The sequence below is a fragment of the Rhinolophus hipposideros genome (genome assembly GCF_964194185.1).
Source record: "Rhinolophus hipposideros genome assembly, chromosome: 1".
NCBI classification, from domain to species: domain Eukaryota; kingdom Metazoa; phylum Chordata; class Mammalia; order Chiroptera; family Rhinolophidae; genus Rhinolophus; species Rhinolophus hipposideros.
Window position 1 is genome coordinate 3,975,011 of NC_138047.1, and position 23,098 is coordinate 3,998,108.

The following is a 23,098-nucleotide window of genomic DNA, read 5'->3' on the forward strand; positions in this document are numbered from 1 at the left end:
TGTCTCTGTGTGCCCACAACTTCCCCGATTATCAATATCCCAGACTAGCGGACACATCCGTTAAAAATCAATGAATCTAAACCAACACACCATTATTACCCAAAGTCCACAGTGTACCGTAGGGTCCATTCTTGGTGTTATATATTCTAAAGAAAGCTTTTTCTTTAAGAACAGGAACCAGATAGAGATGTCCACTTTCACCACTATCATTCAACATAGATTTGGAAGTCCTAGCCATAGCAATCAGACAAGAAAAAGAAATAAAAGGCATCCGAATTGGAATGAAGTAAAACTGTCATTATTTGCAGATGACATGATACTAAACAGAGAGAACCCTAACATATTCACCAAAAAATTATTAGACTAAATTCAGTAAAATAGCAGGATACAAAACTAATATTCAGAAATCAGATGCATTTTTATACAACAAAGAACTATCAGAAAGAGTAATTTAAAAAACAACCCTATTTACAACTGCATCAAAAAGAATAAAATACCTAGTAATAAATTTAACGAAGGAGGTAAAAGACCTGTACTCAGAAAACACTGAAGAAAGAAATTGAAGCAGGTACAAATAAATGGAAGGATATACTGTGCTCATGGATAGAAAGATTTAACAATGTTACAATACCCATACTACCCAAAGCAATCTACAAAATCAATGAAATCCCTATAAAAATACCAATGCCATTTTTCAAAGAACTAGAGCAAATAACTCTAAAATTATATGGACCCACAAAAGACCACGAATAGTAACAGCAATCTTGACGAAGAACAACCAAGTTGGAGGTATCACACTATTTGATATCAAACTATACAACAAGGGCACAAAAACAAGACACATAGATCAATGGAACACAATACAGAACTCAGAAGTAAACACACATCGACATGGTCAATAAATCTACAACAAAGGAGGCAAGAATATACAATGGGCAAAGACCATCCTTTTAATAAATGGTGTTGGGAAAACTGTCCAGAGAAATACAAAAGAATGAAACTGGATCACTGTCTTACACCATATACAAGATTAAACTCAAAATGGATTATAGACGTAAATGTAAGAACCAAAACCATAAAACTTGTAGAACATAAGCAGTAAACTGTCTGACACTACTCTCAGTAACTTTTTTTGGATGTGTCTCCTCGGCAAGGGAAACAAAAGAAAAAAGAAAACAAATGGGACTATATCCAACTAAAGAGTTTTTGCGCAGCAAACAAAACCATCAACAAAACAAAGAGACAATCTACTAAATGGGAGAAGATATTCGCTAATAATACATCCGATAATGGGTTAATATCCAAAATTTATAAAGAACTCATACAATTCAACACCAAAACATCCAATTAAAAAATGGGCAGAGGACCTGAATAGACATCTCTCCAAGAGGACAGACACATTGGGAATAGACATATGAAAAGATGCTCAAGGTCTCTAATCATCAGGGCGATGCAAATCGAAACCACAGTGAGATGTCACCTCACACCTGACAGAATGGCTATCATCAATTAACACACAACAAGTGTTGGCGGGGATGTGGAATAAAGGGAACCCTTTGCACTGTTGGTGGGATTGCAAACGGGTGCAGTCACTACAGAAAACGGTATGTAGGGTCCTCAAAAAATTAAAAATGGAACTCCCTTATGACCCAGCAATTCCACTTCTGGGAATTTATCCAAAGAAACCCAAAATACTAATTTGAAAAGATATATGCACACTATGTTCATTTCACCATTATTTACAACAGCCAAGATATGGAAGAAACCTAAATGTCCATCAATAGATGATAAAGAAGAGAAGATACATATATACAATGGAATGTTACTGGGTCATAAAAATGAAAGAAATCTTGCCATTGACAACAACATGGGTGGACTTAGAAGGTATCATGCAAAGTGAAATAAGTCAGACAGAAAAAGACAAATATCATGATTTCATTTATGTGTGTGTTCTAAAAAACAAAATAAACAAACAAACAAAATAAAATAATTTCAGATACAGAGAACAAATTGATGGCTGCCAGATAGGAGGGGAGTGGGGGGGGTGAAAAAGAGGAAGGGATTAAGATGTACAAGTTGCCAGTTATAAAAACAGTCCTGGGGATGTAAAGTACAGTATAGAAAATATGGTCAATAATACTGTAATAACTTTGTATGGTATCAGATGGACAGTAGTTATGGGGGGGTCACTTCGTAAGATATATGTTGTACACATGAAACTAGTATTTAATGGCAATGAAAATTTTTTTTAAAAAGACGATCACTTAAAAATGTAATGGAGTTAGGAAAATGCAAATCAAAACTACAATGAGATACCTCACACCATTAGGATGGCTGCTGAAAAAAAAAAAAACAGAAAACAAGCGTTAGTGAGGATGTGGAGAAAAGAACCCTTGTACACTGCTGGTGGGGATGTAAATGGTGCAGCTCCTGTGGAAACAATATGCAGGCTTCTCAAAAAATTAAAAATGGAAATCTTATATGATATGGTAATCTCACTCCTGGGCACCCCCCCCCCAAAGGACTGACAGCAGCAGCGTCTGGATGAGAGATCTGAACACCCGTGTTCACAGCAGCACTAGTCACAGGAGCTAATACGTGGGAGTGACTCAAGCGTCCACCGACAGATGCCTGGATAACAACACGTGGTGTGTACAGGCTACGGAACATCACCCAGCCTGAGAAAGGAAGACAGTCCTGCCACATGCGACAGTAAGGAGGGACCCGGAGGACACTGTGCTGAGTGAAATGAGCCAGTCACGAGAGGACAGACACTTGTGATCCCACTTCTATGAGGTACTCAGAGTATAAAAATCTCAGACAGGAAGTAGAAGGGCAGAGGAGAACAGGAGTTATTGTATAACAGGTGCACTTGCCGTTTTACAAGATGAAATGAGTTACATGGGCAGTGATGGGGGTGATGGCAGCACCCACTGTGAATGTCTTTACCACCACTGGTCTGTACACTGACAATGGGTAAGACGGCGATTTGTTTATGTGTATTGTCCCAATAAAAAAAAATTTAATTCTTGGATTTGAATGCCAAGAGTCTTTTAATAGATTGCTTTTTAAATGCCTTTCCCAGTAGTCATTGCAATGACTGTTTACTGCCAACAGTCTCTTTTTTTCTATTAAAAGTACGAATGATTATATGAGTTTTTAAACCCATAAAAGTACTGTAACTTTTATGACATTAAATCATTCATTACCAGCAAAAGCACGCTGCGAGTTCAGGCAGAGGCATCATCTAACAACAAGCCCACAAGGAACCGCCAGGACCGCAGTGCGATGGAGCCCACAGTGCAGCCGGCCCGAGCTTTCAAAAGGAGTGCAGGGTCTTTGCAGAGAACATGTAAGAAGCAAGCAGTGCAGTACTTTTCCTTGTTTCATACCTTGTGAAACTGCATATACTTAATGTTCCACTTTTAAGACAAATAGTAAGAATACTTTGCTATAAAGGTAAGTTTATGTAAACCCTAAGACTCCTTTTAAATGGCATGTCTTGCCAAAGACTGCAGGGATGGATTCTGGATATGCGCTTCTTTTTTAACTTCACAAAAGATTCTGAAAGGTAGTAAGAAATTCTGGTGGGCAGTCAATAGTTTATGTAAATTCTACTTGGATTAGTAAAAAAAAATTACATCAAATACTAAACTATGTCAATGCCGGGGTAGTGTCAGAATTTTTGTGTCAGACTAAATTTACCTTTAATTTAGTCTGACAGAAGCAGTTCGTTAGCAAGGGCTTTAAAACCATCATTATTGTTTTACTTACACCTTTCATTTACACACATTCATTTGGTCACAAATATTAACTGCACGTCTGCAGGCACTAGGCTCCACACTGGAGGTAAACATGCTTGTGCCAGGCACGACCAACCCCTCACAACCCCTCACGGTGCTAAGGCCTGTGCTGGGGGACAGACCTGTGAGGAGACACCACTCAAGGGAGCCCCAGAAGGCAATTTATAGTGGGTGGGAGAGGACAGGAAATAAAGGCTAGCTTCATTTAAATGTCGACACCAATCAAGTCTCAAAAATCACTGTTATAAACACCTATTTGCGAAACTTCAGTCCTCAAACAAATTCAAAACCAATTCTTAATATGCCTACCTGAATCTGCAGAATGAATGGAGTAGCCACAATTACTTTGTTCCCTGTGTTTACTCTTGGCTTTGCATAAAAATCTATGGCCATGTTCAGAGCAAAACCTGAAATATCCTCTCATTCCTATCTCTCTATCACAAATCTTCAACCCACCATTTTCACAGGCCACTGTCTGAACCCAAACCATCCCTGATGATACAAATAAGAAAATCTGCCCCAATTGCAATTAGCCATGAAAGAAACTAAAATACTCCGTACATAAATCTGAGCCATAGTCATCTATAACCAGGAATAACAAATCTGACTTCACAAAAGGTGCAAAAGAAAGCTGGAAAGGGAAGGGGGGAATAAGCGGGAAAACGCAAAGAGGGGAGATAGGGAGAAGGGGGAGTGCAGAAGAAGTGGGGGGAGGCAAAATGGGTAAAGGTAGTCAGAAAGCACAAACTTCCTTGTATATTTGAAAATTGCTGAGAGTAAATCTTGAAAGTTCTCTATTCATTTATGCAGGAATAGAAAAAAACTGGAAAGATGTAGGTTAAAAGGTTGTTAGGGGTTTTTTACATCTTATAACATAAAGTTAGGGTTAAATATAACACAAATGTCTCTCCTTACACAGCTAAGATAAACAAGTATCTCCTAAGAATATTACACAGCTAAGAAGTGAAAATATCTGCTTCTAGACAACACTCCTAATTTTGCATTTCCATACTCAGGGCCAAGGAAGTTTTACGTTGTTTTTTTACCAGTGATCTACATCAACATTACAGTTGGAAGTTTAGGAAATTATAAGCAAATCAATTGTATTTTTGGTCAAAACTTTGTTTTGTATTGATTAATGGTAATTCCTTAACTACTTTTTCTAAAATGTTTCAAATACCTAAAAACACCCTACTAACATTAAAGGAAATTACTCTCAGTTGTCTATAGCAATTCACACTAAAGGTGTACCTAATCTTGTTTAATAGACATTAAAGGAAGTGGGAAAAGGGAAGCACTTCTATGAGAGTATAAATGTAAAGTCCCTTCAGTGGAAAATTCTAGATCCATCCAGCCATCATGTAGGGGATTCTTATGAGCACCTCCTGGCACTCAGGGTATGGTGGTGCACAGTTCACGAAGGCTCCTGTCCTTATGGAGCTGGTGGGGGGCGGACAATAAACATAAAAACAAGATTCATTTGGATAGTGTAAGTCCTAGGAAGAAAATAAAAAGAGGAAAATAGGAACAGCAGTGGGTAGGGCTCCTGAGATGGTTAATGTCCTTTGTCAGCTGCACTGGCCACAGGGTACGCCGACAGCTGATTAGACATTGTTTCTGGGTGTATCTGTGAGGCTGTTTCTGGATTCAGTAAAGCAGATTTCCCTCAGGGCCTGAATAAAACCAAAGGTGGAAGAAGGAGAACTGTGACCTGCTTTTATGTCTCACTGCTGAGCTGGGACCTCTCATCTTCTCCTAAGCAGAGACCCGCACGTCACCGTCAGCTCCTCTGACGGTCTTCAGGCTGGACAGAACTTCACCACCAGTTCTCCTGGGGACCCCTCAGCTTCTATAACCACATAACATCTTCTTCACACTAAATCTCGCTGTGACTGTGCATGAGTGTGTGCGTTTGTGTGTTCTATTTCTCTGGAGGACCCTAATAAAGCTACTTTACACTGGCTGCTCAAAATTGCAGAGCAGTCATCTGTGCTGCCCACCAAACACGCCTGGTTCCTGTCCCAGCACTGGTCGGAATGCACTTCCCCACGGACCTGAAAGGAGGTTTGGCCATGTGACTACATCTGGCAAACGGAATCTGTATGAACGGGATCTATGCCACTTCTGTTGTGGAAGATTGAGAATCTATCATTTGCTCTTTCTTTTTCTCTCTGTCATGGGTAATGGCTGTGCTGCTGATGGCGGCTGCTCTGTCATCTTACGTACCAGCCAATCCATGAGGAACATGTCAGGTAAGCATGAGTCATTGTTCTTTTAAACCACTGAGACGAGGAGGTTGCGTGTTATCCCAGCAAAACCTAACTGATCCTATCATACCAGTTAAGCAGATTCTATTGAAGACGTGAATGATGAAAACAACACAGCCACGGAAAGGCCTCAGTGAGTAAGAACGTGGGATGTTTGAGGGGTAGACAGGACAGTGGCTAGAACGCAGTGAATAAAGACAGCTGCGCTGTGACAAGGGACAGAGGTACACAAGACCAGACCACGCAGGATGCAGAGGCCAGAGTAATCGACTTACTTTCCACAGGATTTCAACTGCAAACAAGCGAGAGAATTGGACACTTCAGTGGGGTTGGAGGGGCGGTAACATACCTAATCTAAGACAGTCATCTTTAGACTACAGGTTTGAAGATGATAAAGGCCTTTACACTCCCTTCTCAAAAACTAACAAACACAAAAAACATCTTTGATGAACATATACTGTACAAAAATGAAGACAATAGGTACCTGTAGGAACTATGTTTTGGCCAAACAGAGGAAGAGCAAATTTACATAGGGCAACAGTGGTGAGAAGGAAGCCACTTGCACAGAGCTGGAGGACGAGTTGGGAACAGGATGCAGCAGGTCCTGGAATGATTAGAGATGCTGAATAAAGGGTATTATTTCATAGCCTGGATAAGAAGCACAGAATCTTGGCTCTGCACTGCTGGAAGCTGCAGTCAGACAGCTACCACCCTCATCCCTGAGGGAACGGGAGACACAGCTAAGAATAAGCTGAACCAGACAGACTGAGCCAGCAATAGTCAAAAGTAATGGTGAGATACAGACCAAAAACAGGGTTAGGTGAAGCTACATAATAAAATGTGAATAGTTGGCATTCTCTTTCTACTGCCAAATTCCAGGGGCCTTATCTTAGGCTCAGGCAAGAGGCCAAATGAGACCTTTCTGGAGAAATTAAGTCATGCCACAGAAAGGACCATTAGACACTGACATCTGAGGGAGCCTAAAGAAACAGCCATCGGCCCCGCCTGACACCCCTACACTCACTGATTTCCAATTAGCATCTCACCCTAAAATGTGAACAATGATCACCAGACATTTGAGAACAATTTCTCAATAAAAGAGAGAAAGCATTCAGTCATATCAAGCAAACAGAAAGGAGGGGAGGGAGGTGGTATGCAAATAAAATAGAAACAGTAAAGATTTTCAAAATGTACATAATCAATATCGAAGATTAGGAGAGAAAACAGCATCTCTAAAACCATAAACAGGAAAATACAGAAAAACTTGAAATACAATGAATAACAAATTCAGTTAAAGGGACAGAAGATAAAGTTGAGGCAATCTCCTTAAAAGTAAACAAAAGACAACACACAATAAGAGACCAGAGTAGAAAACTTTATGTGATACAGTACCTTATTAACAAAAGTTTCAGAAAATAATCTGGAGAGGAGAACATTTATCCAAGAACAATTCAAGAGAAGTACTTCGCACTGAAAATAGGCATTTCCAGATGGAAAAGGCCCATCAAGACCCAGCTTATGAATGGACGAAGGGAGGCATGAATCACGTCAACTTAGAATGTCAAAACACATGCGAGGAGAAAAAGAGCTTCCAGGCTTTATTTACACAGTGGTGGGAGAGGTCATAAACCAAGATGTACCAGATTTCTCAACAGCAACATGAAAGCTAGGAAATGATGGGTGACTGCCTTCTAATTCCGAAGAAACATTATTTTCAGCCTAAATTACTATAACTATTAATTTTTCAGTCATGTAAATTAATCCCAAATGTAAGTCCTACGCGCACTTTCTCAGGAAGTTACTGATATGAATAAGCCATGAAAAAGGAAGAGGCGGGATCCTGTGTCACCCAGGAAACAGGACTAACACAGGAAGGAAGCAACAGGAATTCCTGAGGCAAGAGCTCCACAGCTGTCCATAGTAGAGGGAGCATGAGGCATGAGTCATCTCAGGGAGTATGACGGAAGTGGAGCAACTATCAAAGAATCAATAAACACATAATTTTATGCTGTAAACAATAAACAATACATACAAATTATGGATATCTTTGCAGAAGTCTTAAAGTTTGGCAAACAGAATCAAACAGCCCATTAAAATGAATACATTATTTAGACATGCAATGGTGGTTCGATGCTAGAAAATAAATCACTGTAATTAACAACACTGGAAGAGCAAAGAATATGATCACTTCTTCAAGTGCTGCAAAAGCACCTGAAGTGATTTAATATCCACTCAAGTAAAAAAGTAATAATAATAAGGTACAAATTGAGGGATACTTTTTAAATATAAACATGCCATAATGCCAGCATTTTCTTAAAGGACAAATATTAAGAGCATTTTCTGCTAAAATGAAGAAAAGATTAAGGAGTCCTCACTACATCCACTCTTACTGAACACTGAATTGGAGATATTTATCAATGCAATTACACAGAAAAAGCAATCAGAGTAACAGAACTAGAAAAAGAGGTATAACTATCTTTATTTGCAGATGACAAGATTACACATCCAGAAAACTATAAAAAATGAAAAATACAATCAAAATAAGGACATTTAGTAAAGATTAGAAAATTAACATTCAGAAATCAATGCCCTCAAATAGATGAACAATAGTTAGAGAAAATGAAATACCTAGTCATAAACTTAACAAGAAATATGCAAACCAATATGGTGAAAATTAAAAATGCTCCTGAAAAACAGACATGTAACTGAATAAATGGAAAGATATTCCATGCTTTTGCACAGAGAGACCCAATATCATAAAGATGCCCATTCTCCCTGTATCAGTGTGTAAGGTAATGGATTTAAATTAAAACACTCTTAAATTCTTTTTTCCCCTGGAGCGAGAAAAGTGTTTTAAAAAACTCATTAGGAATAATACGCAAGAATTTCCAAAACAAGATTTGTACTCAGAAAATTATAAGACATTGAAGAGAAAAATTAAAGAGGATACAAATAGAAAGAAACACATACCATGCTCATGGACAGGAAGAATATCATTAAAATGCCCATACTGCCTAAGGCAATATACAGATTCAATGCAATTTCTATACCACGGACATTTTTCACAGAAATAGAACATATAATCCTAAAATTTATACGGAACCATGAAACACCCCAGGAATCTTGAGAAATAAGAACAAAGTGGGAGGTATAACGATACCTGACATCAAATTATACTACATGGCTACAGTAATCAAAACAGCATGGTACTGGCATAAAAACAGACACAAAGATCAATGGAACAGAATAGAGAGTCCAGAAATAAATCCATGCCTATATGGTCATTTAATCGACAATGGAAGCAAGACTATATGGTGGGGTAAAGACAATCTGTTCAATAAATGGTGCCGGGAAACCGGGACAGACAAATGCAAAAAAATGAAGCTGGACCACCTCCCTAAACCATATACAAGAACAAATTCAAAATGGATTAAAGGTTTAAATGTAAGATCTGAAACCATAAAATTCCTAAAAGAAAATATAGAAACTTCACAGACATTACCCAGAGTAAGATTTTTACTGATATATCCCCTCAGGCAAGGGAAGAGAAAAAATAAACATGTGGGATTACATCAAACTAAAAAGTTTTTTCACAGCAAAGGAAACCATCAATAAAACAAAAAGGGATCATACTGAATGGGAGAAGATATTTGCCAATGATATACCCGATAAGGGGTTACTATCCCAAATTTATTTTAAAAAACCTCACTCAATTCAACTCCAAAACAGGAAACAACCCAATTAAAAAATGGACAGACGACATGAAGACATTTTTCTTAAAAGGACATACAGATGGCAAACAGACATGAAAAAATGCTCAACCTCACTAACAATCAGAGAAACACAAATAAAAACCACAATGAGATACAACCTCACCCCAGTCAAACTGTCTATCATCAATAAATCAACAAAAACAAGTGCTGGAGAGGATGTGCAGAAAAGGGAACCCTTGAGCACTGCTGGTGGGATTGCAGATTGGTGCAGCCACTATTGGTGCAGCCACTACGGAAAACAGTATGGAGGAATCTCAAAAATCTGAAAATGGAACTGCCTTATGACCCAGCAATTCCACTCCTAGATATCTATCAGGAGAAATACAAAACTCTAAATCAAAAAAATGTATGCACCCCTTTTACTGCAGCACTATACACCATAGCCAATACATGGAAATAACTGAAATGCCCATCGGTAAACAACTGGATTAAGAAACTGTGGTACATTTATACAATGGAGTATTACGCAGCCATAAAAAAGGAAATCTTACCATTTGCATCAATATGGATGGACCTAGAGAACATTATGTTAAGTGACATAAGTCAGAGAAAGACAAATACCATATGATCTCACTTACATGTGGAATCTAAAGAAAAGAATAAGTGAATGAACTAATCAGAAACAGTTTTGGAGACATAGAGGAAAAACTGAGGTTCGCTAGATGGGCAGGGGGGTGGGGATAAGGGGGAAGGTGAGGGGATTCGAAAACAGTCAGTAACCACAAGATGGCCATGGGGTTACGAAAGTTAATTTGGGGAATGTAATCAATAATGTTGTAAAGATTTTGTAGGGTATCCGATGGACACTTGTCTCATTAGGGAGACCACCTCAGGGATGATGTAGATGCCTGACCACTCCACTGTACACCTGAAAGCTGAACAATAATGAATGTCAACTACAAGTTTATATATATATAGTTACAAGAAGCAGAGTACAGCATTAGGAATAGACAGTGGAAATGTAATGGTTGTGTGTGATTTCAGAGGGATAGTGGTTGGGGGGAGGGGGGTTCACGCAGTGTGAGGGATATAAATGATAAATGTCTACCTATTACATTGTTTTGTGCACCTGAAACTAATAAAAAAATTATCTTGGCCATTCTTGGCCTTTCGCACTGTTATATAAATTTTAGAATCAGTTTACTAATTTCTTGGAATTTGATTGGGACTGCACTGAATCTATAGATTATTTCGGAGGGCATCTTTACAATGTTGAGTCCCCTAATGCCTGAACATATATTTGGGTTTTCTTTAACTTAGCGCAATAACATATTATTATTTTTGCACAAAAATGTTGCACTTTGTCCATTCCTAGGTATTTAATATTTTAAACTATAGTAATGATGTAACACAATTTCAAATTTTCATTTTCTGATAATTTTTTGTATACAGAAATAAAATAGATTTTTTTTAACACTGAAAAAAAACATTTCCAAAACAGAAAAATAATAAGGAAGAACTAGCCCAATCAGGGATTAATATATAGCTAATTATTAATATAACATCAACACAGTAGGATATTGGCACATGAAAAGACACAGACTAATAGAACAAGATAGAAAGCTCATATTGATCCCAAATGCTTACTGAAATCTATTACATGATAAAAAAGACATCTCACAACGGTGGTGAAAAGGATATTTAAAAAGTGATGCTGCGACAACTAGGTTCTTCATCTTATACACTAGAATTAATTCCTAGTGTTTCAAAAACCTAAATAAAAAAATAATGAAATCAGCAAATACTAAACTAAAGCATGGATAAATTCCTTTTAAATATTCCACTCTGGATAATTTCCAGAGTGGAAAAAAAGCATTCCTGTGGTTCAAAATACAGAAGCAAAGCAATAGGTAAATCTGACTACCACGACCAACAACAAAATTCTAAAATCAAACACAAGTATAAACCTTTGCATGACCAGAATACTGTATCAGCAAGGTGAAATATAAATGACAAAATGTAGGTAAAAATATAAAAAGCATTTGTACTTATAGCATAAAGGAAGAGCTAATATGCCTAATGTGTCAGTAACTTCTAAACTTTCAGGAAAAGCTTAATAGAAAAAATAAAATGGACAAAAGATATGGACAGGAAGAAAACAAAAATACAAAAGGCCTGTAAACTGCTGGCCTTTTAAAGATACTTAATTGCTCTCATAACAAAAGAAATTTAACACTCCATTTTAATACATCTTTTCTCACCAATCAGACTAGCACAAATCTAAGAGCCTGGCAATATCCTCTGTAGAGCTGTAGAGAAACAAGCATTTTCAGACACTACTGGTGGGAACACAAATGTCACAGTCTAACCACAAAATCGCATATGCATTTACTCTTTTTTTAATACCTTTTTTTTATTTTTCCATTACAGCTGGCATACAATATTTCCACCACCTTGACCAGAACTCACATTTACTCTCTGACCCAGCAATATCACAGGCAAAAATCACACATGACGAGCTCACAAAGCCACTGACTGTAGCACTGTTTGTAAATCAATGGGGCACTGGATGATCACAGTAAGGGGCATCGTTCTATATAGTGGAGTACAAAGCGGGTATAAAAAAGAATGAGGTGTCATTCAAAAACATAACAAAGAAAATATAAAGTGGGCTTCGTCAAAATTAAAAACTTTTGTGCTTCAAAGGACATCATCAAGAAAGTGAAAAGACAACCCAGAAAATGGGAGAAAATATTTGCAAATCACTTATCTGATAATGGACTTCTACTCAAAATATACAAAAAATTCTTACAACTTAACAATAAAAATACAACCTATGGGCAAAGTTTTTGAACGGACTTTTCTCCAAGGAAGATGTACAAATGGCAAATAAGACACAAAAAGGTATCTAACATCATTAGTCACTAGGGAAATGCAAATCAAAACCACTGTGAGATACCACTTCAAAACCACTGTGAGATACCACTTCACACTCGGGATGGCTGTATGCAAAATATCAAACTAAACAAGTGTGGACACAGAGGCAAAACAACTGCTATCTTCATACACAGCTAGTGAGAATGTAAAACGGGCAGCAGCTGCTTCTGAACACAGTTTGACAGCCCCACAAAAGATGGGGAGTTGCCGTATAACCCAGCACTTGTTCTAGGTACATGCCCAAGAGATTCCCATTCTGGTGGCCAAAGGAGACAAGCGTGCATTAGAAGATGAATAAGCTGTGGGATCTAATGAACAGCACTGGGATCATATATAACTCTACATTATATACTTGAAAGCTGCTGAGAGACTAGACTGTAAATGTTAATTATGTGACCTGATGGAGTTGTTAGCTAACTTCTGATAGTAATCATATGGCAATATATACGTGTATCAAATCAACACTGTACACCTTAAATTTACACAATGTTACATGTCAATTATCTCGCAAATAAACCCTATATCCAACAAAAACTTACACGTGTATTTCATAGCAGCATTATTCATAATAACCAAAAAGAGAAAACATCCCAAAGATCCATGAACTGATGAATGAACAAAATGTGATACATCTACTGGAACATTATTCATATAATGTAACACTATCGAACCACACAAAAAGGAATGAAACACTGACATAGGCCATCTTTATGCTAAGTGAAAGGAGCCAGACACAAAAGGCTACACGTTGTGACTCCACTGATATGAAATGTCCAGAATAGGCCAATCCGTAGTCAGTAAGCAGATGAAGGGTTGCCCAGGCCCGGTGAGAGGGAATGGGGAGAGTTCATGGATTCAAGGTTTCTTTTTGCAGAATGAAAAGTGTTCTACAATTCGACAGTGGTAATGGCTGCACAACCTTGAGAATGTGCTAGAAACGACTAAATTGTGCACTTAAAACACAAGTCCCTGAAGCCAACTGACATGTCACTTTGTTGAAGAGCCTGGAGAGGATTATTTTTATAGTTTCTATTAAAATTTTTCAACTTAAAAAGAACTTTCAGACCACAGTCACTTGTTCTTAAATGTGTCTCCCCTCCCTTTCCCTGAGACCAGCTCCCTATCCTCCAGAAAGGAGCGCCTATTTTCATTGTTAACTTTTTAAAACAACTGTTACGGAAAATTTCAAGCATATATTACAAAAAAGTAGAATTACAAGAACATTCTGTGCTTCAATAGTTAACATTTTGCCATGTGTATTTTAAGTCTAAATTATTTTCCTAAAAACTCCCAAGCATCAGGTATCAAATGTTCATTACTATAAATAGCAATTTATCCTCAATAACAGAAAACAATGATTAAGTGTAAATTACAAAATTCTGTTAAAAAAACGAACTCTTTATAATATCCTCCGCCCCTCTACTACCAAAAAATATTGAAGAAACAAAAGATTATTTGTATGATCACCTCTCAAATATCAATGAAAAAATCTGTGCCTACATAATGTAAAACATTATTGTATTTTTTAAAAGTTCGTACTTCTTACTCTTATTTTGTGGTTTTACTAAATAAGTACTCTGACTCATGTCCTGCATATTTATGAAAACTCAGACCAAATAATCAGAAATTCTGCACTCTACAAGTATGCTACCTATCAAATGAATTTAATCCACCAACTACTTCTAAATGCATACTTTTCACATTACTGACAGTAAGGAAACTAGTTGTTTTGTTTTGTTTAAATAAGGGTCTTTAAGCTAGTGTGCATCGAGGTTGTGATTAGCATATTCCATTAAGAAATTACTCACATAAAAAGGAGGAAAGGTTTTTCAACAAGTTAGTTATGTGACTCACATTAGGTAAAATACTAGAACACAGTAATGCCTATTTTATCCTTATTTAAAGTAAGATGTATAAATCTTCCAAATAAGTGCTGATTTCTTTAAGCATTAAACATTTCTTTAAAATATATGACTGGAAATCTAATGACGATTATACACACCCATACCGGTTTACACAAAGTGTACAGCAAACACGTTCTCTTAGTACTTCAGGGCCATCATCACACAGTGGGACACCTATTTCCAGTAGGTCACACAGGAGCTTCCTGCCCGACACCAGAGGTCTCAACCTTGGGGCTCTCGAGGACCAGGTGACTCTCTGTTGTGGGGCTGTCCTATGCGTTCTAGGATGTCAGCAGCACCCCTAGCCTCTGCCCCCCAGATGCCAATAGTAGCCCCCAAGGCATGACAACCAAAAATGTTTCCAGACATTGCCAAATGTCTCCTAAGGGGCACACACTGGCTGCAAACCAAATGGCCACACTTTCTGCATCTGTGTGCTGGGATTTTATAATTTTCTACTCCTCCCTACGGTTACCACTCAGTGGCATGGCAGCCTCTTTTAAGTATGCACCCCCTTTCCCTTTTAAAATTATTTTAAATGTGTTGTCCACTAAAATATCAGCACAGCACCCTGATGACAGATGGTCTCTCAGCAGGACCTCTTTGGTCATGGTGGGAGAGGGTGAAACTCTCCTCTGAAGAAAGGGAATGCATTTTTAGACCACAACAATCATATTATATATACTAGTTAGCCTTTTTACATTATTTAGTCTTGTTTCAATTTTCACCAAAACCAAAAATTATATCCTGTTTTATTTTGCTTTCCTTAAGATTGCTATTGAGGCCACAAATCTTTTCAAGTATTTTTTTTTATACATACTTGTAGCTCTTCTTCAGAAAAGCACTTATTTGTGTTCTCTATGTATTGTATTGTTTGCCATTTTCTTAATAACGCTTCAGAATTTTCTACACACCAGAAGAAAAGTAACCTTTGGGTTACCATCTATGTTGCCAATATTGTCCCAGTTTCTTCCTTTATAATGGGCTTTTGTTCAGTTTAAAATTTTTATATAATCAAATTTATCCAACTTTTCTTCCAAGATTTTTGCCCTAGTGTCAATCGCCTTTCACAACTTAAAACTTAAAAAACACATACCAAAACAATGTACATTTTATCCCATAAAATCTCAACTTCTTTGAAGTACATTTGATTTGTTTAATCATATGAAATGCTTTCTGGAAAAAAAAAATTCTGCTCCTTCTTTTAAAGCCAAATTTATCAAGGGCCTAATATACACCGTATTTCCCCGAAAATAAGACCTAACTGGAAAAATAGGTAATAAGCCCTAGTATGATTTTTCAGGATTCTCATAACATAAGCCCTACCCCCAAAATAAGCCCTACCCCCAAAATAAGCCCTACCCCAAAAATAAGCCCCAGTTAAGATCGTCAGCCAGACGGATGAATTTAGTACGTCCATTGCAACACATGACAGACATACTGAATTATAAAATAATATTAATATATAATTAAATATAAATAAATACTATTGACATTAATACTTAAAATAAATGGTAATATAATTATTTATAAATACCCAAGCAGGCACCTCTGGACAAGAGGTAAACGCCTACGTAAATGATGAACCCGAGACTTATTGCTGAATGACCAACTGGAGTACAGACACAACACACGAATAACATGCAGACTTGATAACAAACGGACCTGGTTGTGTCTAATATGAATCTTCATAATTCAATACATCATGTGTTGTAATGGACATACTTAATGCACTCGTCTGAAATAAAGAAATGTTTTCTGAATTTTGGTGCCTGCTATTTTTCATCGCTTTTGTGTACACCATCGTTCTTAACTGTCATCATTTTTGTTGCCACTCCTGTCTTGTAAGTTTTCAATTAACACTTTATTTAATGGTAGATTTAAAGGAAGACTCCCAGGGCAAGAATCTTATGGTTTTCTGCAAAGAGAAGTTGGAACTCTGAATGGCCCGAAAATGGCAAGCAGAGTACAATAACCTCAGTCAACAGGTGGAGGGGGCAACCATTATTTCCTGAGCCAGAAGACATCATCTGTGAATGGATTGCTGACAGGAGAGCAAAGGCTTTGGTTGTGCACAGGGCTGATATTCAAGCATTTGCCCTTGCAATGGCAGCACAGTTAGAAATATCCCCAGAAGAATTCAAAGCATCACAACACTGGCTGGATGGCTTCCTTCAGCGATATGAACTGTCTCTAAGATTGACAACATTGTTCAAGCTGGAAGATACTGAAGTTATTAAACGTGCACTTACATTCAAGTCCTTTGTCAATGGCATCGACTTTTCTGAATACCAACTCTCCAACATGATTGCTGTGGATGAAACTAGTGTTTATGGGCCAAGGATCTCAAACAACAACTGATCAGAGGGGTGCCTCATCAATCTACACTCCCTCCATTGGTTACGGAAGTGCACATGTTACCTGTATTTTGGCAATTCGTCTGGATGGAAAGAAAGCCCCACCTCTAATCATCACTAAAGGCAAGAAAGATAAGTTTGAACACGTTTCAGGCATTTATGTTCTTGAAACGGAAAAAGTCTGGTACATACAAACAGGTATAAGGAAGGGGGTCGATTTAATGCTGCCACTTGTTTTGCAAGGTGTCCAAAGAGGTCTGCTAGTCTGGGATTCAGCCAGCACTCACCGTGCTAAAGACATGAAGAACTTCCTTGCAGAGAGAATAGATCAAATAATGATTCCCATAGGAATGACTGCCTGTCTCCAGACTTTTGATATTGAAATAAACAAGCCATTCAAGGGCCATTTGCACATGGAAATCAATGACTACACTGAAAATAGAATGGAGAGAAATCAGCGTGGAAACTTTGTGAAGCCTCGCCTGCAAGAGGTCGTGACTCGGGTGAAGAATTCCTGGGATAAAATCACTGACAGCTGTGTTGCAAATGCACTACCACCAGGATACATGGGCAAGAAGTGCTCATTTAAGGAGAGCTCTATTGCTGGACATGAGAGATCGGGGCCAATGGTTCTAAGGGAATTGGAGTCGCTAGAAATTCAAGCCGGAATTCGGGGTTTGGAGAGTTATGATAATGTTCCAGAAGAAGATGACATGACTGTATTTGAATAAATGTAGATTGTTGTACATGAAAAATAAGACATCCCCTGAAAATAAGCCCTAACGCATCTTTGGGAGCAAAAATTAATATAAGACCTGGTCTTATTTTGGGTGAAATACGGTACTAAGCCCTACCTAGGTTGGAAAAAGAAATTACAGGGAACAAAATATCCAATTAATAGAACTCAAAACAAGAACTTTCTTATATTTCAGGACAAAATATATATGAAGCCATGAAATTTCAGGACAAAATTTATTGTTTTATAAAATAAAATAAGAATTAAAAGATATGAAAATGAAACCATCCTAAAAACTCTGACACAGAAAAACTATGGCTACTGTGTCTACTACAGTGGACTCGCTTTATTCGCAGATTGCAATCTGCGAATCCGCATCTCCCTAAGATTATCTGCACCCCAATCAGTATTCAGGGCCATGACGTCCCGTGTCCCCCATGTTGCAGCAGGGTGATGCTCTGCCTGCCCCCTCCAGCTCAGCCCTTTTCCTTGGTGATGTTGCTCTTTAACATGACCCCAGCATGGCACTATCTGGTAGTCAGAGGCTGTGCTGTGTCAAAGGAGCTTCGTTCAGCCTCCAAAGTTATGGGGCTTTTGTGTTTCTCCAAAAATAAGACCTAGCCAGACCAGCTCTAATGTGTCTTATAGAGCAAAAACTAATGTAAGACCCAGTATTATGCATTATATTATATTATATTATATTATACCTGGTCTTATATTAAAATAAGACCGGGTCTTATGTTAAGTTTTGCTACAAAATATCAATTAGAGCTAATGATCCAGCTAGATCTTATTTTCGGGGAAACATGGTACGCACTCGGCCATCAGGTGCGCCCAGAACCGGGAAGAGGAGTGTGCCATCTGTGCCAAAGGCATCCTGGAAAGTGCGAAATAACACCTAAAGTGCATGATGTAGCTATGAAGATGAAAAAGCAGCTGAGTTTGTGGACCCACGAGATGACAGCCATGGTCAGGAAAATGCTAACCAGGCCCTCCCCCACTCTCCACCCCCGACTAGTGCTGGCGGGCATGTTTCAAGAGTGACAGATATTCTGGGGGAAACTTGCAGGCAAATATTACATAGGAAAAAGGTTATGTAGAAGAACAGGTTTTCAACACGAAGAATGGCTTTTTTACAAGAATGCTGGCAAACAAACCTATATAAATGAAAAGGTATTGGGTTTACAAAATGTGACCAGCGCCTCGCAGGAACCTAACCTTGCATTTCCCCAAGGAGCAAAGGGTCAGGGTTGGCCAATTCCGTGTTCGTGGTGACTTCATGGGACATAACTACAGCAAATAACCAGAATCGACTGTAATTGTAACAAAATGTGATCTTCACTATTTAAATGTTTTGAATAGCCATTTTTATGAGATTATAAAAATAAACCTCTGAAAACCATTTTAAACAGGCAGGCGAAAAAAAAGAAAAATACTGAAGATTTCATGATATTTCCAGTTAGAGATAGCTAACTTTGGATAAATGCGAGCATGGCTGAACAGGGTTACTGTGATCCTGTAATTTGCTAACATTATTTCCTAACAAGTCAGTTAAAATGACACAATTGCTGTCTTCCAGGAACTTAAAAATCCATGAAATGAAGAACATATAATGTTGATATTAAAATTATTTTTTTGCCGGCCGGTTGCTCAGGTGGTTGGAGCGCCGTGCTCCTAACACCAAAGGCCACCGGTCTGATTCCCACATGGGCCAGTGGGCTGCGCCCTTTACAACAGCTCTCCCTGGAGCTGGGCGGCAGTGAGCTGGAGGTTGGCATGAGCTATTGTGTGCTGCCATGAGCTGCCATGTGCTGCCAGGAGTGGCCAGCAGCTGCCGTGAGCTGCTGTGAGCAGCCGACCGGCGACTGACCGCCTCAGCCGGGGGAGAGCAAGGCTCCTAACACCAGCTGGGCCAGGGAGCTGTGTCCTACACAACTAGACTGAGAAACAACGGCTTGAACTGGAGTGAGGGGGAGGCAGAAGAAAGGGGGGAAAATAATTATTTTTAACAAGCCATTCATCTATCATAGCAATCATACCAGCCCATGCTAAGTCAACCAGAATATTTCTCTCTCAAGTATTTTTTTTCTAAAAGCAGTGTGTCATAATTCGTAGACTGTATAAGAATAAACTTCAAATCTGAAGTAAAGGACTGAGATTCTGTACTTCAGAACCGAACTTCAGAACTTCAGAGTTACTTAAGAGTATGTCTGAGCAGCATGTGGAAGGTACTCAAGAGCAGAGACAACAGGAAGTCAGCCAATTTTGTCTGATACTAACAGTTTACACTAAAGTAACAAATCTTGCTTATTGAAAGTTTGAATGACTTTAGAAAGTAGACAACTCAAATAGTGGGGTATACTTTCAGCACATTAACAGCCACGGCACTCTGCTACAGACAGATCTAGGCGATACCTCGATCTGTACTTACCTGCTTTTTCTTAATACATTTACCTTTAAAATTATCTCTTTAATTCATGAAATTAGACCAGTTTGCAAATGAACTTTTCCATTATTTAGATTCTGACTACATGAACATTAACCACGATTTTTTAGAAACCATCTATTATTGAGCAGTCTACATAAAGGAAATTTTATCATAACTAAGAGCCAATCTCATTGCACTCTTTATTTTGCTGTAATGAATAAGCAACAGAAGAAACAACGAAGAAATTACATGACCACGTTCTGGATCACAGACAGCAAATCCACGCACAGAGAGAGACACGTGGCCCACACTCCACACAAAGGCAAATATCATCCATGACAGCATGCATTTAGGCGACATGCCACCTCTTATTTTCTATACTGTCACACTGAGTTGATATAGCACACATCTCAAAGGTGGTATCTTTGAAAATTTATAAAATATTATAAGTACAAGAAAATCTGAAGTCTTACAATTATGTTACACACAGTGTGAAGTGTGTTGGTTCTTCCAAAAGTAAACTCTGTAAATACTTCTGATTAAAAAGTAGTAGCCTACCTAACAAGCTAATACAAATTCTATTCGAGCACATGCAACACTCATTTTAACCATAATTGAAGTCAAGGGTATTTTATAGCTCCCTACCATCTTTTGATTATTCTACATTAGAACACTCAGGTCATGTAATCAGTCAACATTTATTTCCATTACACAGCAATTCTGGTTGTTTTGAGTACAGATGCTACAGAGGTTGTGTCCCCTCGCCTCTGCTTGGACAGTCACTAATTTCCCTGAGGAGCTGACATTTCACCTCAGGCCTCTAGGACATTTAGGATCAACAAGCATGGTTGAAGCAAACAAAGACTGTAGCACTAGATAAAGGCAGCACAACACACGGGGCCGGTGATGTGGCATTTCATAAGCCCTCATAAAGGATCTGAGACTTTAACCCGGAGAACCGATCAGCAGAAGACTAAGGATTAGACTCCCAGCAGCTTTTCAGCTTTGAAGCTTAGTCTGTTCCAAGCCCGGTGACTCCACCTGCCTGATCACCTCGTATCAGGTTCAGTAACAGCTCTGTGACTCAGTGAGGGAAAGTGTGCTGCTTTTAGGGCATGTCCCAGCTCCTACGAAACGGTCTCTCCCTTCTCTGAATATCACCAGGTCCAGAAGTGATGCCACAAACTGATGCACCCATTCTGTCACCATGAGGGAACAGCGACAGAATCAAGCTGAGGGCGATGGACTGCACAAAGGAAAGTCGGTACTTTGGCAGCCTGGAGGTCACAGCACCCCTCTGGGGCAGCTCCAACCATACGATGGTGGCAGAAGCTGGACTGGAAGAAAGAAAATAAGAAGAAAGACGATGCTTTTGATGAGTGTTCAGGAAGGACACAGAAGAAAAGCAGAGCAGTGGGTGTGTCGTTTTGTTGTTTATTTTGTAATGGTAGATGTTGTGTACCGGAATGCAAATGGAAGGAAGCCTGTACAGAAGAGGGTGAAAATAAAAGAGGTGAGAGGTTTTTGGAGGGTATGGTCTTGGACACGAGAAGAGAGCGACTAAAGGAGACATGAGTGCAGGTGTTTGCAGACCTCACATTCCTTCCCAGTGATGTGAAGTGATGCAGTCTCTCTCCTCTGAAGAAAGAGGCCAAAGAAGGCACCAGAGCAAGTGGGAGGAGGTGAGGAAAGAGAAGAATGTTCAGTAAGTCACCACAGAAAGTGGAAGATGAGCTTGATCAGAAAAATAAAGTATGACTGAGGGCCCAGATGACCATCTATGTCAGTTTCCGAGAAGCTACAGTGTCACCCATCAGCTCTCTAGTCTCCTTCCAGGTGTAGCCAAGGAGACTGTGAGGAGAAATCCATCCAGAATGTGGGTTTTGCCTATACCTTGTCGGCACTTCAAAGATAAAGGGGCACTCTTCTGTTTACCTATGAACACTTATGCAACCTACTGTGCGTACCACACTGGACATACTAGGTATTACAATATTTAAAAGTCAGTGTGAGGGAGACACCAAGATGGCGCAGAAAACGCTGTGTCTACCTTCTCTCACGACCACATCAAAATTACAACTAATTACAACCACTATTGAGAATCTCCTAAAATCAAGCTGAACTGAAGCCTTTCAACTAAGGATGCGCAGAAGCAGCCACCTCCAGACGGTAGGAAGGTCAGAGATGCAGAACAGGCTGGTCCCACACCCGCGTGTGTGATTAAAGATCAGGAGGGCTATTTCAGCTGGGGGAAGAGGTCCCCCAACAGCCTAAAAAAGCAAGAGATCAGAGCCCCACCCCAGCCTAGGGTTCCAGTGCTGGGGAGGGAAGTCCCCATAATTTCTGGCTGTGAAAAGCCGCGGAGTCGGTGACTGAGACTGCGTGCGGCCGCACTCCCAGGCCCTGCAAGGGACTGTGTGTGGACTTACCCACCAACGGAATCACTCGCTCTGAGCTCCAGCACTGGGGCAGCAGCTGGAGAGGAGGTGAGGACATAAACTGAGGAACTGACTTGTCTGGCTTGAGACGAGGGCTGGAGGGGCTGCTTTCTCCTGGAAGGGGGAGCTGGCAGAGGCCATTGTTTCTTTGTTGAGCCCTCCCCTTTCCCAGTGTGTGAACACAGGCGGCAGCCATTTCTGAGTCTCTGCCATTAGTCTGCCACGGCCTAGCAATTTGAGACCTGGACCCACCCAACTTTCGGGCAAACCCAGGCAGCTTCCAGTGGCTTTATCGTGCAGACTGCCTGTGTAGGCTCATGCTGCAGACTTTCCTAGACTCTCAAAGATTCGTGGAACCCAGACAAGCAGCATCTGTCTTCCGTGTGTCCTGTACCTCTGGCTGAGGAGCCCTAAGTGCAGCACTAAGTGGCAGCCAGCCTTGGATTGTAGCTTGGCCTCTCAAGGAGCTTCAAAGCACAGCACGGGCGGCAGCCATCTGCAGATTTCTTTCTGGC

General features: G+C 39.4%; 1 protein-coding gene across 28 annotated transcripts in view; it reads right to left on the reverse strand.

Moving 5' to 3' along the window:
• The window catches only part of ZMYND11 (zinc finger MYND-type containing 11), a 118,702-nt gene that overhangs the window by 83,646 nt on the left and 11,958 nt on the right, over window positions 1–23,098 (reverse strand). The window lies entirely within an intron of this gene.